Source organism: Panthera onca, chromosome A3, assembly GCF_046562875.1.
Source record: "Panthera onca isolate mPanOnc1 chromosome A3, mPanOnc1 haplotype 2, whole genome shotgun sequence".
Classification (NCBI taxonomy): Eukaryota; Metazoa; Chordata; class Mammalia; order Carnivora; family Felidae; genus Panthera; species Panthera onca.
The window spans coordinates 3,960,104-3,974,751 of NC_138341.1; positions in this window are offsets into that span (position 1 = coordinate 3,960,104).

The window sequence follows — 14,648 nt, forward strand, 5'->3', positions numbered from 1 at the left end:
TTTATTAGAGACCCGCAGGCAGGAAGACCCCAGCAGACAGGTGGCCAAAAGACCACTGGCCCTTTGCATGCGTTAGTTACAGATGGAAAGAAAGTGACAAACAACTGGGCTTTGCTTTAAAAAGCCTTGGAGTTTAGGCACGTGGCTGCTTAAGCTGGTCAAGCAAAGTCGAGCTCTAACATTCGGTGTGAGTGTGGACATCACTTCAGAGTACCTACGGGGTCTAGCATTTGCCCCCAGTACTGTCCCATTATGAGTTCGAGCCTGACAACAATCTTGTCAAGGTAGTTTTTAAAATCCCCATTTTATGGAAGAAACGGGAGCTAAGCTAAGAAGAGCGACCTGGCCCGTGGCATAGGGGAGGAAAGTGGCCGAGAGAGGGTTTAACAGTTCGGTCCACACTGACACCTTCCAGCTCAGAAAAATTGTTCTCATGCTCATATTGAATGTAGAATTTAACTCGTCTGGATAGTTTATGTCCTGCCTCCTCAACCACCTTGCAGCTCCCGCAAGGCTGGGGATTGACGTCTGTACGTGTGTGTAGGTATTTGATTGTTTTGGGTTTGGGGTATCTTTCCTATTGGATTCACAATAAATATGCAGTAGATGTGAACTAACTGCTTAGTGGCCCCCGTCCCCCATCAGGTTGTCCCAGAACCATCTAATAATGATACCAGATTAGCAGATTTTTATGGGACAAATCGTTTTTGAAACTAAATGAATACTTGAATTTTGGGCAACAGTTTCATACCCCACAATAAAACTAAAAACGTGTAATATCCAAATAATTGAAACTGAGAAGTAATGTTTTGCATAGGAAAATTCAGCTGAGTGGACTTGTTTTCAAATGGCGCCTGGTTGACCTGCTCCCAGTGGGTTTTCCCAAATTTATTCACCCACCCATCCATCATCTACCCAAGTATCCGTCCGTCATCCACCCATCTCTCCACTCTTTCAACAATTTTTTTTTTAACCGGACAATATCCTAGATAATTGGGACGGGAACCTGAAAAAAGGCGCAACAATTATTCTAACGAAACAACAAGAAAACGGAGTGGTGAGACAGAAAATAAAAGGAATGGAAATAAACCAGGGAAATATCCTGTAACAACCACTATTATGCAGAAATACAAACAGGGTCCCGGGCAAAGCAAAAGCCAGTGCAGGTGTCCTGACAGCGTGCAGCTGGAGGTGGGAGGAGGGAGGGCAATGCTGCCCAGCTCAGAGGGCTTGTAAGGAACCGGCAGGGAGGGTTTTAAACACCGGGCTAAAGAATCCTGTTCCACGTAGGGTAGGGAACTGGAAAAGTCAAGGTTCTAAGCAGGGTGTGTATGGGGGGGGGGGTGTTATTATACGTTCTATGTGTGTGTGTGTTTTAGTGTTTATTTATTTATTTTGAGAGAAAGAGAACAAGCAGCGGGGAGGGGCAGAGAGAGGAGAGATCATTCCAAGCAGGCTCCACACTCAGCACAGAGCTCAACGCAGGGCTCAGATTCCATGACCCTGGGATCGTCACCTGAGCCAAAATCAAGACTCAGACGCTCAACCCCCTGAGCCACCCAGGCACCCCTGTTCCATGTTTTTAAAAGTCCACTCTGGGGCACCTGGGTGGCTCAGTGGCTTAAGCGTCTGACTTCACTCAGCTCATGATCTCACAGTCTGTGAGTTCGAGCCCCATGTCGGGCTCTGTGCTGAAAGCTCGGAGCCTGGAGCCTGCTTCGGATTTTGTGTCTCCCTCTCTCTCTGCCCCTCCCCTGCTTATGCTCTGTATCCCCCTATCTCTCAAAAATAAATAAACATTAAAAAATTCTCAAAAATAAATACAAAATCAAAGTCCACTCTGCCATGCGTGCCCACAAGCGGACGGTCTGGAAAGAAAGGAAACAAGAAAGCCAATGAGGGTATTTTGTTGTTGCTGAGTTGTCGGTGAGGTAGGTGTGAGGGGGCACCGAGGGAGGAGGGGACGGCAAATCATTCCCATGAGAACAGGGAACACGAGGAAAACTCCCCAGCTTACGGAAAACTAAGACTGACCTCTCGTTAAATCACGGTGGAACTTTCCAAGACAGAAGGCCAGTGGAAGTAGACAGAGAAATGTCCCCATTGGCTGGTATATACGTAGTGTCTGGAGACAGAAAATCTGCACCTACGTTTCGGGAAGTTCTTCCACGGGTTCCATCTCCTTCCTGGGGCAGAGAACCCAGCTCTGTGCCACCTGCCAACTCCGGAAGTACAAAGTGCTTGGAGCAGAGAGTGTCTGCTTGCTTGTAGACAGTGACTGCCTACTTGCAGGTGTGTGCCCAAGGGGAGGTGGGGACGAGAAGACCTGGCCGGGGGCAGCGGGGGGAGGACTCTGTGTCTGCAGATGGAAACTTCTTCGAGGACCCCGCCGGGGCGTAGCAGGGTGAGCGTTCGTCTCTCGCTCCCTTTGCCCACAGCGGGGCTACTGGCTGACATCTGTGGGTCCGCTCTCTCTGCCTCGCTTTGGCTCACGGCCCCCATTTCTGCCCAGCATGCTTTCCGGCAACGATTACGAACCAGCCCAGTCATCCAGAGAGACTGGGGTTTCATTTGCCATCCTGGATGTGGAGCGAGCCACAGATGGAGCCTCGGTAGGACAGAGGTGACCGGGAGAAATCTTACCAGGCCCTCGAAATCGGGCCAGATGCGGTCCGTGACCTGCACCGTGGCTGTGTGTCTGAGGAAGGATCGGGTCATCAACCAACGAGAGGTTAGTCGGATTCTAGGGGACGGCTAATCTTTCCGAGTCAGCAAAGGGCAAAGGGCAACTTCAGGTTTTTGATTAAAAAAATAATAATAATCCAAGGATAAAGGACATCACCTTAAAAGTTAAAGGAAGAGGGGCGCCTGGGTGGCGCAGTCGGCTAAGCGTCCGACTTCGGCTCAGGTCATGATCTCGTGGTCCGTGAGTTCGAGCCCCGCGTCAGGCTCTGTGCTGACAGCTCAGAGCCTGGAGCCTGCTTCCGATTCTGTGTCTACCTCTCTCTGCCCCTCCCCCGTTCATGCTCTGTCTCTCTCTGTCCCAAAAATAAAATAAAAAAAAAATAAAAAAAAAAAAGTTAAAGGAAGAAAATATGGGTAAAATTTGAGAAACGTACTTAGCATCCCCAGTAGCCCCCGAGAAAATATGTACGTTGTAAAGAACAAAGAGACAAATGGATAAAATAGAAATGAGAGACACCCTGAGCAGTGCTCCTTCTGGTTCATTAGACTCATCATCGGCACTTGGCACAGAGGCTCACTTTTTTGGCTTCCCAGCATCACAGACCACGGCTGCTCTTTCGTCCCCGCCGCTCGTTCCCTCTCAGTCTTTGGTGAAGACGCCTCATTTCTCCAACCTTCGCACGCTGGGATTCCCAACGGTTCAAGGTCTGGACCTCTTCTCCTCTTGGTGATCTCGTTCTTTAAATGCGATCTACCTACGAACCTCACCCAAAGCCACTTCTCCGTCCTGGCCCCATCCTAGAACTTCAGACTCATCTATCCGTGTGCTCAGATCCCCATCTCTGTGCTTGCAGTATCCACTTGGGTCTCCTAGACATGACAGTCCTCACTGCCACCAGCCGATCTCCCCGGGAGCCTCTACCCAACACCCCGTCTGCTTCCCAGTCTCTGGCGATAAGGAACTCCATTCTTCTAGATGCTGAAGCCAAAAATCCTGGGTTCGTGTTTGGCTCCTCTCTTCTCTCACTTCCTAACGCATCTAAGAGCAATTCAAGCACCGAATCTAAGAGCAACCAACTCTACCTTCGACATATATTCAGAATTGCTCGTCATCTTGACTGTTCCTCCAGTGGTCTAAGCCGTCATGCTTCACGTGGATTATCGCCAGAGCCTTCCAATTTCTCTTGCTTATGTTCTTCCTCACCTGCACTCTGTCCTCAACACGGAAGCCAATGGAATCACAATAGTGCACCAGGCACCCCTGATCTCCCCTCTCCCCCATGCCCGTGCTGTCTTGTTCCATGGTTTTCTTCCTTCTACAGCCATGTTGGCCTTGCTGCCTCCTCGCACAAGCCAGAGACAGTCCGTGCTAAGGCTTTCCCTCTTCACAATCTCTCTGCCTGGAATTCATGGCTCGCTCATGACTGCCTTCTCAGTGATGTCTTTCTCCAAAGTAATTGTCATTATCTGATGATAAAGTCCCATCTGGTGATGACACATTTATTGGATGGGTTGGTTGAATATCTCTCTGCCCAAGAACACAAGCTCCACGAAGACGGGGATTTCTGTCTGTTTTATTGATTGCTGACTTCCCCGTGCCTGGAACAGTACTCAGCACAGAGCAGGCACAGAATAAATATATGTTGGATGAATTAATAGATTATCAAATATAAAGAGGAACCCATGGGGGAGGGGAAGGAAAAAAAGAGGTTAGAGTGGGAGAGAGCCAAAGCATAAGAGAGTCTTAAAAACTGAGAACAAACTGAGGGCTGATGGGGGGTGGGAGGAAGCAGAGGGTGGGTGATGGGGATTGAGGAGGGCACCTGTTGGGATGAGCACTGGGTGTTGTATGGAAACCAATTTGACAACAAATTTCATATATTTAAAAAAAATTTTTTAAAGAAGCAAGAATGAAAAGGAAATTGAATGCATGAAATAAGAGAAAAGGAAAGGAAAAAAATTAACAGCAGAACCAAAGTCTGCATGGGATGCACTAAAAGTGAGTTGATATATAAAAACAGAATTTATGATCTGCTGGTAAATTTTAAAGCCCTTCTCGAATGAATAAGAAAAACTAAACAAAAGCAAATAAAGACAAAGTAGGTGCTATATCCAAGGTGAAAAGAGACGAGACGTCTTATCTTAAAATTATGACATTATTCCAATCAAACGAGAAAAATCAGTACAGAGCAAATAACCAAAGGCACCACTGAGAAAATGTTCATGTATAAGAATAAAATATAAAGATCTTAATATGTGGATTAATTAGGTTTATAATATTTTTGATGAGATCCATAGAATTACACCTGGACAGGGTCTGTGTTTCTATTTGTTTGCTGGGTTTTGTTTCTGTTTGTTTGTTCCTGTTTGGTTTTTATTGCAGTGGTAACATCTTCTGGGTTGTACGCACGCACACACACACACGCACACACACACACACAAGGGTCCAATATCGGTCCTTACCACTGCAACAGTTAATGGTCAAGACAATAGAGCATCTCAGTTCCAAGGCCAAATTAATTACAGCACAACTTCTGAACAGGAAGAACGGGATTGGGACGTAGGCTGTGCGGACATCACTTTCTTTGTGGCCATGAAAGGTGACGGGCATCGTCTGCGTCCCAGACAGGCAGGGTTGCAGAATGATTACGAACGTGGCTTCTGAACCCCCTGCTTCCCAGTTTCTAACAACCGCCCCTGTGCCGTGCTCCGTCACGTCTCTGTGGCTGCTCTTGTCTTCTGATTCCATAATCTTGGTCATTCCCGGATGTCTTTCTATTGGCTGCTCTTTCTCCTGGTTACGAGTCATATTTCCCTGCATCTTTACACTTCTGATCATTTCTCATTGGATGCTGGACATAGTGAGTTTCCTGTTATTGTCTCCCGCACTGTGTCGTATTCTTCCGTGTTGGGTTTTGTTCTGTGACACAGATAACGTTACTTCCCATCAGCTGGACCACTTCAAGGCTGGCTTTTCCAGTTTGTCACTGTGGGTCCGGTGCAGCTTTTAGATTAGATCTAATTATCCCTCTGGGATTCTCCTGGATGCCCCACAAGTTTTTGGTCTTTCTCCTCTGGCTGGCAGGACACCGGCTGTCTTGTGAGTTGCCCACTTTCTGGCCGTCCTTCTCAGCCCCGGGGGGTTTCCGGCCATGCACACACAGGTCCGGACTCCACCAGAGACCCCAGGGGACTACGCAGGTCTCCAGACCTCTTCTTCTGTGTAGCTAGCTCCTCTCCAACATTTCTGCCCCATACATGCTAGCTGCGTTAGCCTCCCCAGCTTGGAATCTCTGCCTCCTTAGCTAACTGGAGATTCAGAGCTGTGTTCGAGAGTCCCCTCCTGGCACCAAGGCCTGGAAACTGACCCCGGCAATGGGCGGCTGCCATTGCAGGGCTCAGCTTGTCTGTGGACTTTCTCCCAGGGATCTCAGTCTTGCGTGGCTTGCTCCGTGTCTCACAACCACTGTTTTGTCTACTTTGCCCAGAGGTCCGTTGGTTTACGGAGGGAGGATGAAATTGGTCCTGCTACTTCGCCTTGGCCAGAAGCGAATACGAAACAGGAGGCTCTCCACTGGAGGGGCTGTGAGTGCCGCTCAGAGCATGGTTACAGGTGCAGACTCTGCGTTGTTGCTCCCCGAAATCTCAATTTAGGACAGCAAGGAATTTTCCTTTCCAGCAATCATTCTTACGCAGGAAGTTCAAGGACTCCCTTCTGAAACGCAACGTTTAAAAACAATCTGGCTTCAAGGGATACGGGAGTGCTGATGCAGAGGGGTGCATGTACCCCAATGTTTATAGCAGCACTTTCAACGATAGCCAAATTATGGAAAGAGCCCAAATGTCCATCAACTGACGAATGGATAAAGAAGATGTGGTTTATATATACAACGGAATACTCTCTGGCAATGAGAAAGAATGAAATCCACGTTGCAGCAATGTGGAGGAACCGGAGGGTATTATGCTGAGTGAAATAAGTCAGGCAGAGAAGGACAGATACCATATGTTTTCACTCATATGTGGATCTTGAGAAACTTAACAGAAGACCATGGGGGAGAGGAAGGGGGGAAAAAGTTACAGAGAGAGAGGGAGGCAAACCATAAGAGACTCTTAAATACTGAGAATAGACTGGGGGTTGTTGGGGGGCGGGGGAAAGGGGAAAGTGGGCGATGGGCATTGAGGAGGGCATCTGTTGGGATGAGCACTGGGTGTTGTATGGAAACCAATTTGACAATCAATTATATTTAATATAAAAAAAGTAAAAATAAATAAACATTAAAAAATAAAAACTAAGTTAAAATTTTTTTTAAAAAAAGCTCTTCTTTAATTTCCCTAATCTCAGAAAGTACATTAGACATATGGGTGTTACAATTACAACCAATGTGATGGTTGGAAAGTTAATTATTCTGCCGGAGGTGGATAGATGCTGTAACGACACGGGCGAAATACAGGCAATTTAAAAATAAATAAATAAATAAATAAATCAACAAACAAACACAATCTGGCTCATTTGAATATATGACAAGCCAAAAGCAAAACCAAACATTGAAAAAAGCCCAACTTTTCTGCACCTGAGCTGGAAGAAAGCCTTTCTAAATGTTTAGTTCTTTGCCTCTCTTGCCCCAGACATTCGCCTTCTCTCCCGCTTAGCCACCCTACAGCAAGCAGGTGCTCCGGTCCAAGCAAAGACAACTCCACACCGGACAAAACAGATTTCCTTAGAGGGATGGAAGGCCAAGGGCAACAGTAAACGGCCTACAATTTGCGAAAGAAACTTGAGAGCCTCACGACAAGATAGCGTCGTCCCTTTGGGTTGCACCCATCATCCTTTTACCGGGTACACGAAGGACTTCGACCCCATTTCCACAGGACCACAGTCTCCATGCATTTCCCTGTGGTTCCTGCCTACGTGACTTCACCTCTTAGAGTACGAAAGGAGGGCGGTGGTAAGGCAATGCGACGTGGCGATGAACCGATCTTAAAGGACATGTGTTGGTCTAATCACCTCGCTGTCCACGGCCTCGCAAAGGGATGCCGTCTCCTCCAGATCTAGAAACAAAAAGGCATCACTGAGTCCATTACCACCCCTGCAGTGAAGGCAGGCTAGTTTTCAAACTTCCGGTACCCTCCCGTGTTCAGCTTTTACGGCCATAGAATCAAGATTACTTAATGCCAGGAGACCTGAGCCATGATGATGTTCTCAAGCTTCATTCAGCTGGACATTGGGCGGCAATCTCAAGGGCTTCTCGTCCTAGAGGACACACTCCTTGAGTCTGATTCGACAGAGAAAACGTGGAGGCCATTCCGAGTCGAGCCATGTATTTAAACCTCTGCTGCTGCTTGTTTCCTGAGATGACCCACGGGAGTTCTGGGTGGACGTTTCTTGAGTCCTGCTCACGCAAGCGATCCGAGCCTTCTTTCCAGAACCAGGAGCCTTGATTGGAAATGTTTTTGGATTTCTGGGATGGCTAGTGGCAGGATTTCAGTGGGATATTCCCTACTTATCTGTTTCTCCAGTTTCTACTTAAGATCTAATCAAACTTCTCCTCTTCACCGGAGCTGACCTGGGTGACGTCCCTGCCAGCTCCCCCTTGAAACGTGCCATCACCGCTAAGTGCCCGTCCCCGCACTCCGTCTCTGTCCCCACGGTGTGCTCCCCATTGCACCTGTCTGTATGCACGTAGCACACTGTTTCCTCCCATCACTCTGTCCTTGTGTGTATCATCCCTTTTTGGATCACCCCACCTTAGCGGTCCAAACCATGGCTCATCTGGTATCTATCTCAGCTTCCATAATGTCTATGCATCGTACGAGACAAATGAATGTGTGTCAGATGAACACTTCCTTCCAGACACAGTAAAAATTTCTTCCTTAAAGAAAGTCGTGCTGGCTAAGGAGCTATGTTCTGGAGCCACCTAATTTAAGCACAGATCATGTTCCTATTTCGAGTGGCGGCCGGAACCCATTATTGTCAAACAGTCCGGGGAAAAGAATGTACATTGCTGATATCATTCCGCTCTTTATCTTAATATAGACTACATTTCTTTTTTCCTCACCAAAACTGTCGTGCTTCCATAGCAGCCATAGGAAGAAATCAAATCGATTTCGGAAATAAAATGCTACCGCCCTTAGGAAAATACATATGTCACCGGACTTTGTTTAACGTAAAACGTGCAGGATCCTTTGGGCGGCGGGAGAGGCACAACGACACACACCGAGCATAGCACATTTGTCAAGATGTGTGTTTTGTGCAGACAGCGGTGTATAGATATGCAGGCTTGGTCTCTGCTCTCAGGCAGATCATTCTCGAAGGCCAAAAAAAAACCCCCAAGAAACAAAAGAACGATAAACAAAAGACCCAAGTAATGATTAATTAGCAGATAGCATTGTCTGTAGACAAGTAGACAAGTCGGAGAATGTTGGGAGAAGATGGACAAATCAGCGGTTAGGTACAGAATTTGGGGCAGCCTGGACGGCAGGTGGCGTTTGATTTGAACCTCGAAGACGAGGGGTGTCACAGGGGCCGAGTACTTGCACTCAACGCCAGAATCCTCCGGTTCCTCCTTCACCGACGTCCGGGACCTCGACACACTCGTTGGCCGTCCCAAGGCGCGGCCTCCTCCGGTGGACAGAGTGGGGACGGTAACGTAGAACCCGCAGGCCGCGGAACCATTTTTGTAATGTGGGCCGCCAGTGTTGTTAGGGATCGGGTACGTCCCTTCCAAAGGATACGTTCAAGAAGTAGAAATCGAGTAAGACGCTGTTTGGTGTCACGGTTCTCCTCAGGCGTTTTCTCACCTTTGTCACTAGCATTTCCTACCGGGGCCCCACGCGGCCACCCGGCGTCGTATAAGGTGGTAGTGTGCGTTTGTGGCCGACCCCGCGGGGGCACGGGTGCCCCGGCCCCAGGGAAGGCCAGCCAGGCTCGGGGCGGCCCATCGTGCGTGCCCAGGGCATCAGGATACCTTCCCCGCCCCTGCAAAGCGCAGGCTCACGAGAAGAGACTCCCTTTGAAGGTGCGTGACACCCCTTGGCTGGGCCGTGGGGGGTGCTGTCCGCCTCTGAGCGCTGGTGGGTGGAGCCGTCCAAATGCCCCCGCCGCAGCTGCAGGCGTCTCCCTCGGGGCCCTGCCAAGGCTGCGTGGGTGGCACCGGGCCTGGAAATAGCTGGAATCCAACGGGCGTGTTTCTTCCGGCGGCTGCTCTGCTCCCCCGCCGGGTCTGGGAGTCCTGACGTCTGCTGCGTGGAGGCCAGCACATCCGAAAACCCTGTCTGGCCCGGGGAGAGCTGGCACCAGAGAGGAGCAGGCGGCGGGCAAGCTGAGGTGGCAGGTCACTGCCGTCTGAGCCCCCCTCCTACGCACAAAGTCCTGCGTGTCCAGAGAGCGGAGCCAGCACCCCAAAGTCAGGCAGCTGGTTGATGCGGTGGAGGTAGGGTGCCGATTGCACGGTGCGCAGATCTTTCCAGATAAACGCCATTTGTATTACGCCCTGTCATCCGGCCGGTTTCCCCAGATGCTCACCTTCTCTTCCTGATCTGTGGCACCGGGCTTCGTGAAGGTCTCCTTTCCCTTCCACCCTTGTCTTTGGCCACCGCCCGATGCCTCCAGAACAGTCGGCCATGAAAACAGCCCGGGTAATCCCACAGGGCAAAGCCCGGGCTGCCAGCACCTGCCTCCCTCGGTGCCGAAAGCCAGGCGAGAATTTCCTTCGAGATCTGCCCAGGGCAGACAAGCCCAAGAACATTTCTTTAGATACAACTCGCCCACCGCCACCACTTCCAAAAGCTTTTCTCAGACCCTCCGGTAGAAACACAACACACCTGTCACCTCCCCAGTGACCCGGGAAGTGACCCGGGATTCATAGACAAATAGGAGACATCTGCACCAAGTCCTGAAACCCGAAGTCACCATCAGTTTATTTTCCAAAAAACAGACATCACCATTACATTCTCTCTTTTAGGAAAACCAACTTTTCCCTCTGTCTTAAAAATTTTTTTTCATGGTTATTTATTTTGAGAGAGAGAGAGAGAGAGAGAGAGAGAGAGAGAGATGAGCAGGGTAGGGGCAGAGAGAGGAAGAGAGAGAGAGAATCCCAAGCAGGCCCCACACTGTCAGCCTGGAGCCTGACACGGGGCTGGAACCCACAAAGCTTGAGATCGTGACCTGAGCCAAAGTCAGACGCTTAACCGGCTGAGCCCCCCCAAGTGCCCCCTTCTCTCTCTTTTTTAAAGCACTTGTGATTATGTTGATTTTTATCAATTCAGAGGGTTTCTGTCCTAGAAGGCTCCTCGGGGTCCTCTCGTTGGGATTTCTTTCAACTTGTCTGTGAGGAAACTAGGCACCAAATTGTTGTGTTTTCTGAAGTTCTTGACGCTGGTTATCAGGCTCCTCCTTCAGATCAGAAATCCAGGCCTTTCTCCAAGCGTGTGCTTGGTCTGGGGGGGGGGGGGATGTTCTTTGGAGAGAACGTGAGAGGAGTGGGCCCCTGTCAGGCTGCCTGTGAAGTCTGGGGCTGGGCTCACCTCCTGATGACACACAAGAGTGAGTTGCGACTTCATTCTCTGCTGTCAGTAGTTGGGGGTCAGACCTGGTGTCACCATCTCTCAGCAACAGGGATGTTGACCCTGGAGGACCCAACGTTGCCCACCTGTGAGAGACGCGAGGCGGCCCTGCACTTGGTGCACGCAGGCTTTGCTCTGGTAGACCAGTTGACCAGCGTGTGTAACAGCCTCTGGGACACTTCCTGAGACTCATTTGTCCCGAAAACCCTCCCTGCCCTGTGGGGATGTGTGGACGTGGGGAGGGGCCAGCCCCTCCGGGGCCGGAGAGACCTCTCATCCTCTCCCCTTCCCGGGCTGCGGGGAAGGACCCGGGAATAGGGACGTCCGCACGCACAGTGACAGCAGGGCATCGGGGACACGTGGAGCCTGTCAGGCAACCTGAACTGCTCTCCACGGAGGCTTCTCGTCCCGCCCAAGGGGGAGAAGGTGACCGTGCCCAGTGATAAATACGTCCAGACACTCATTCCCGAGCCCTCCAGCCGGGTCACAGTCAGAGGCCTCTGTGCCCACGCCCGGGCACGCCCCGCGGCCCCCAAGGCCACGAGACTCTGTACAGCGACCCAAGAAGGGTGGGCCCGGGCGGCAGCTGCCACCGCGGGCCCTGCCGCTTCCTTCCAGGACGGGAGCAGCTGCGCTCTTGAACAGTGTCACCCCAGTCCTTCCGGGATCGCCCTGGAAGCTGCCTGCTGCAAGTGGAAAAGTATGTGGCCTTTAATTGCTCACGATCCCTGGAAAATCCCCGGGCGTGGCCGCCTCTGGGATGTGCTGCCCTGGCCCGGGCTCGCGTTGGGAGGTCTCCTGGCTTTCAGAGAAGGAGGGCAAGCTGAAAGGCGGGGGGAGGGGGGCTGCCGGAGACCAGAACCACTGGGCTCACCCTCCAGGCTCCCCTCCGCGGGTTGCTCTGTGTTTCCCCTCGGCTCACGACGGGGGCCACCTTCGCCACCACTGAAGGGAGAGTAGAGAACACGTCGCTGTGACTCCCTTTTGGCTCCGTTGCATTTTGGGCAGAGAGAGACCGGAGCCCAGGGCGGGCCGGTGGCGGTCTGGGTTGAGAAAAGGGAAGTGGGCAGCCTTGCCACTTGTCAAGGCAGCATAGGTCCTGTCTCCTCCTCCCTGAAGCCCGCCCCTCCTTACACACACGCGTCGCCTTTCGCTCCCGTGGGGAAAGTTGGGCAATCCATCGGCCGACCCATCCACCCACCCAGAGGCCTCAGTAACGCAGCTGGCGGGGGACCTTCAGGTTTTCCGTGGAGCTGTCACAGAGCACGGCGACGCGGGCTTTGACGTGCTGGGCCGTGAAAGCCTCTTTGCTCCGTGGTCTCCCCTTGGGTTGATAAGCTCTCAATCTGGGGCTGTCTGCTCCTCTGGACTGAAGCCTCCCCCCATCTCTCAGAGAACTTCATGGCATCCCAGGGGGGCAGATGCGCCCTGGGGGAGGGCGGGGGGTCGGAGACACCCCACTCTGCCCAGCCCACAAGGTCAGGGGTGTTACCCACCACACTTGAGAGTTGCGTCTTCTTAAATCTGCTCTAAAGTGAGCCCCGTGAGACCCCACCGACCGCAGTCCCCGTGCACCCCGCACGGCCCCTTACGGCTGCCGGGGTCAGAGGCCCAGGACAGATCCCTTGCGGCCACACTATGCGCTGCTCTCTGGATCATGGGAGTAGGACCGTCCCGTGAAGGCCAACCAGCTGACCCACGTCCTACAGGCGAGGATTCTCTCACCCGCGACATCTCTGTGACGTGGGTCAGGGTTTCCTTTTCCGTCCTTCCCTGTTTTCCCCCCTCTGGTCTTGCATTTGCAAAATCTAATAAATGTAACTGCGCTGCTGTGGGTAGACCGCACTCGGAGGAGCCTGACGGGAGAGTGCGTTGAGCCTTACAAGCGGGACATCGTGGACCGTCTCACGCACACACGGTTCGTAACGTATTAAGGGCCATGACTGGGCAGCCGGAGAGCTTCTAGTTCCTGTTCAACCTTGTCCGCGTCAGGCACCGTTCAGGGGGACGGTCCACAAGGTCAGGACTCAAGGTCGGGGGGTCAGTCGGGGTTTCCAGAGGTGGCTTAGTGTAACTGGCCCCTGAGGCAGAGCCCGTCACATTTCGTCCAGCCTCGCTCTGACCCTTTGCCTGAACCCTCCTCTTAGCCGGTCACACCTCCGCTTTCTTCTCTTTCTGTCTTAGAAAAAGAGCGTCATCCTTAGAAGTAGACACCCGGGTTCAAATCTCTCAGTCACTCCGTACGGATTTGTGGCCTTGGCAAATCAGAAACCTCGTTTGCTCTCTGGCTCCCAGACCTTGAAACGCAGCTGCTACCTGTCCGTGTGCCCGGACATCTTGCAAATCAAGCCCAACTTCCCACGCAGGCTGGTGCCCGTCACCACCACGTTTGGTGACCGATAGCCGCACGCCATCACCCGTTTCCTGCCCTGACTGCGTTCCTTCCTCCGCCCCCAGGGGACTGTGCTAGAAAGCACCCGAGAATGGAAAATCGGGCTCTGCCACCTAATGACCCTCGTGATTCTGAACGAGCCGCCTAGTTTCCTCATGAGAAAAATCGATACACACACGCTACGGGGATCACCGGGTCGTTCAGATGAAATGGGTAAAGGTGATCATGTGAGTAATGATAACACGTTTTGCTTGTTTCCGTATTTTATTCATAGTCAGTATTTGTGAGGGCCTATTGTACGTCAACTGCTTAACACATTTCGTCCTCGCAAATGTGTTTGCTGATTAACAATTATCATCTCTTTCATTTACACGAGCAACTCGAGGCCCAGAGAAGCTAGGTAACTTGCCCAAGGTAACAGGGAAAACACCGCCAACCGTCCACAGTGCGAGTCTTTTAATCTCCACCCACCGGAGCCGCCTGCGGTGTTTCAGTGCTCCACCTGGGTCGGAATGAACAAAGCCACAGAATGTTCTAGATGGTGCCGTTGCCTTTCTGGCCAGAGGCCCCGCCTCTTGGCGTGCAGATTCCATTGTGCTCTTTGGTTTTCCAGTCTTCCGGGTGTCCATACAACCAGTGATACGTGATTTACGGGGCTAATTGTTTCCACGTCTGCTCCTTGAGATTCCTCAGGGTGGAGGATAGGATACGTGCCCTGCTAACTCTGCAACGCTGAACAGAGGGTGGTCAATGCCAGGAGAACGGTGTGCCGGCCCAGGGAGGGGCCAGGCATTTCGGCCCCAAGGTGTGTCCTCCTTAGGCTCACGGTCCCCCGATGGCACCGCTTCCGCGAGGCCACGGTTGCTCTGGAATGGTGAGAGCAAGAATTCTCCGAGCTTGGAACGCTCTAGGACAGTCATTTCCAGAAACGAATCCAATGAATAAGAGTAGATTCGATTTTCTCTAAGAAGAATCAGTTAACGCAGTGAATTCTCTTATAGGCAAACTA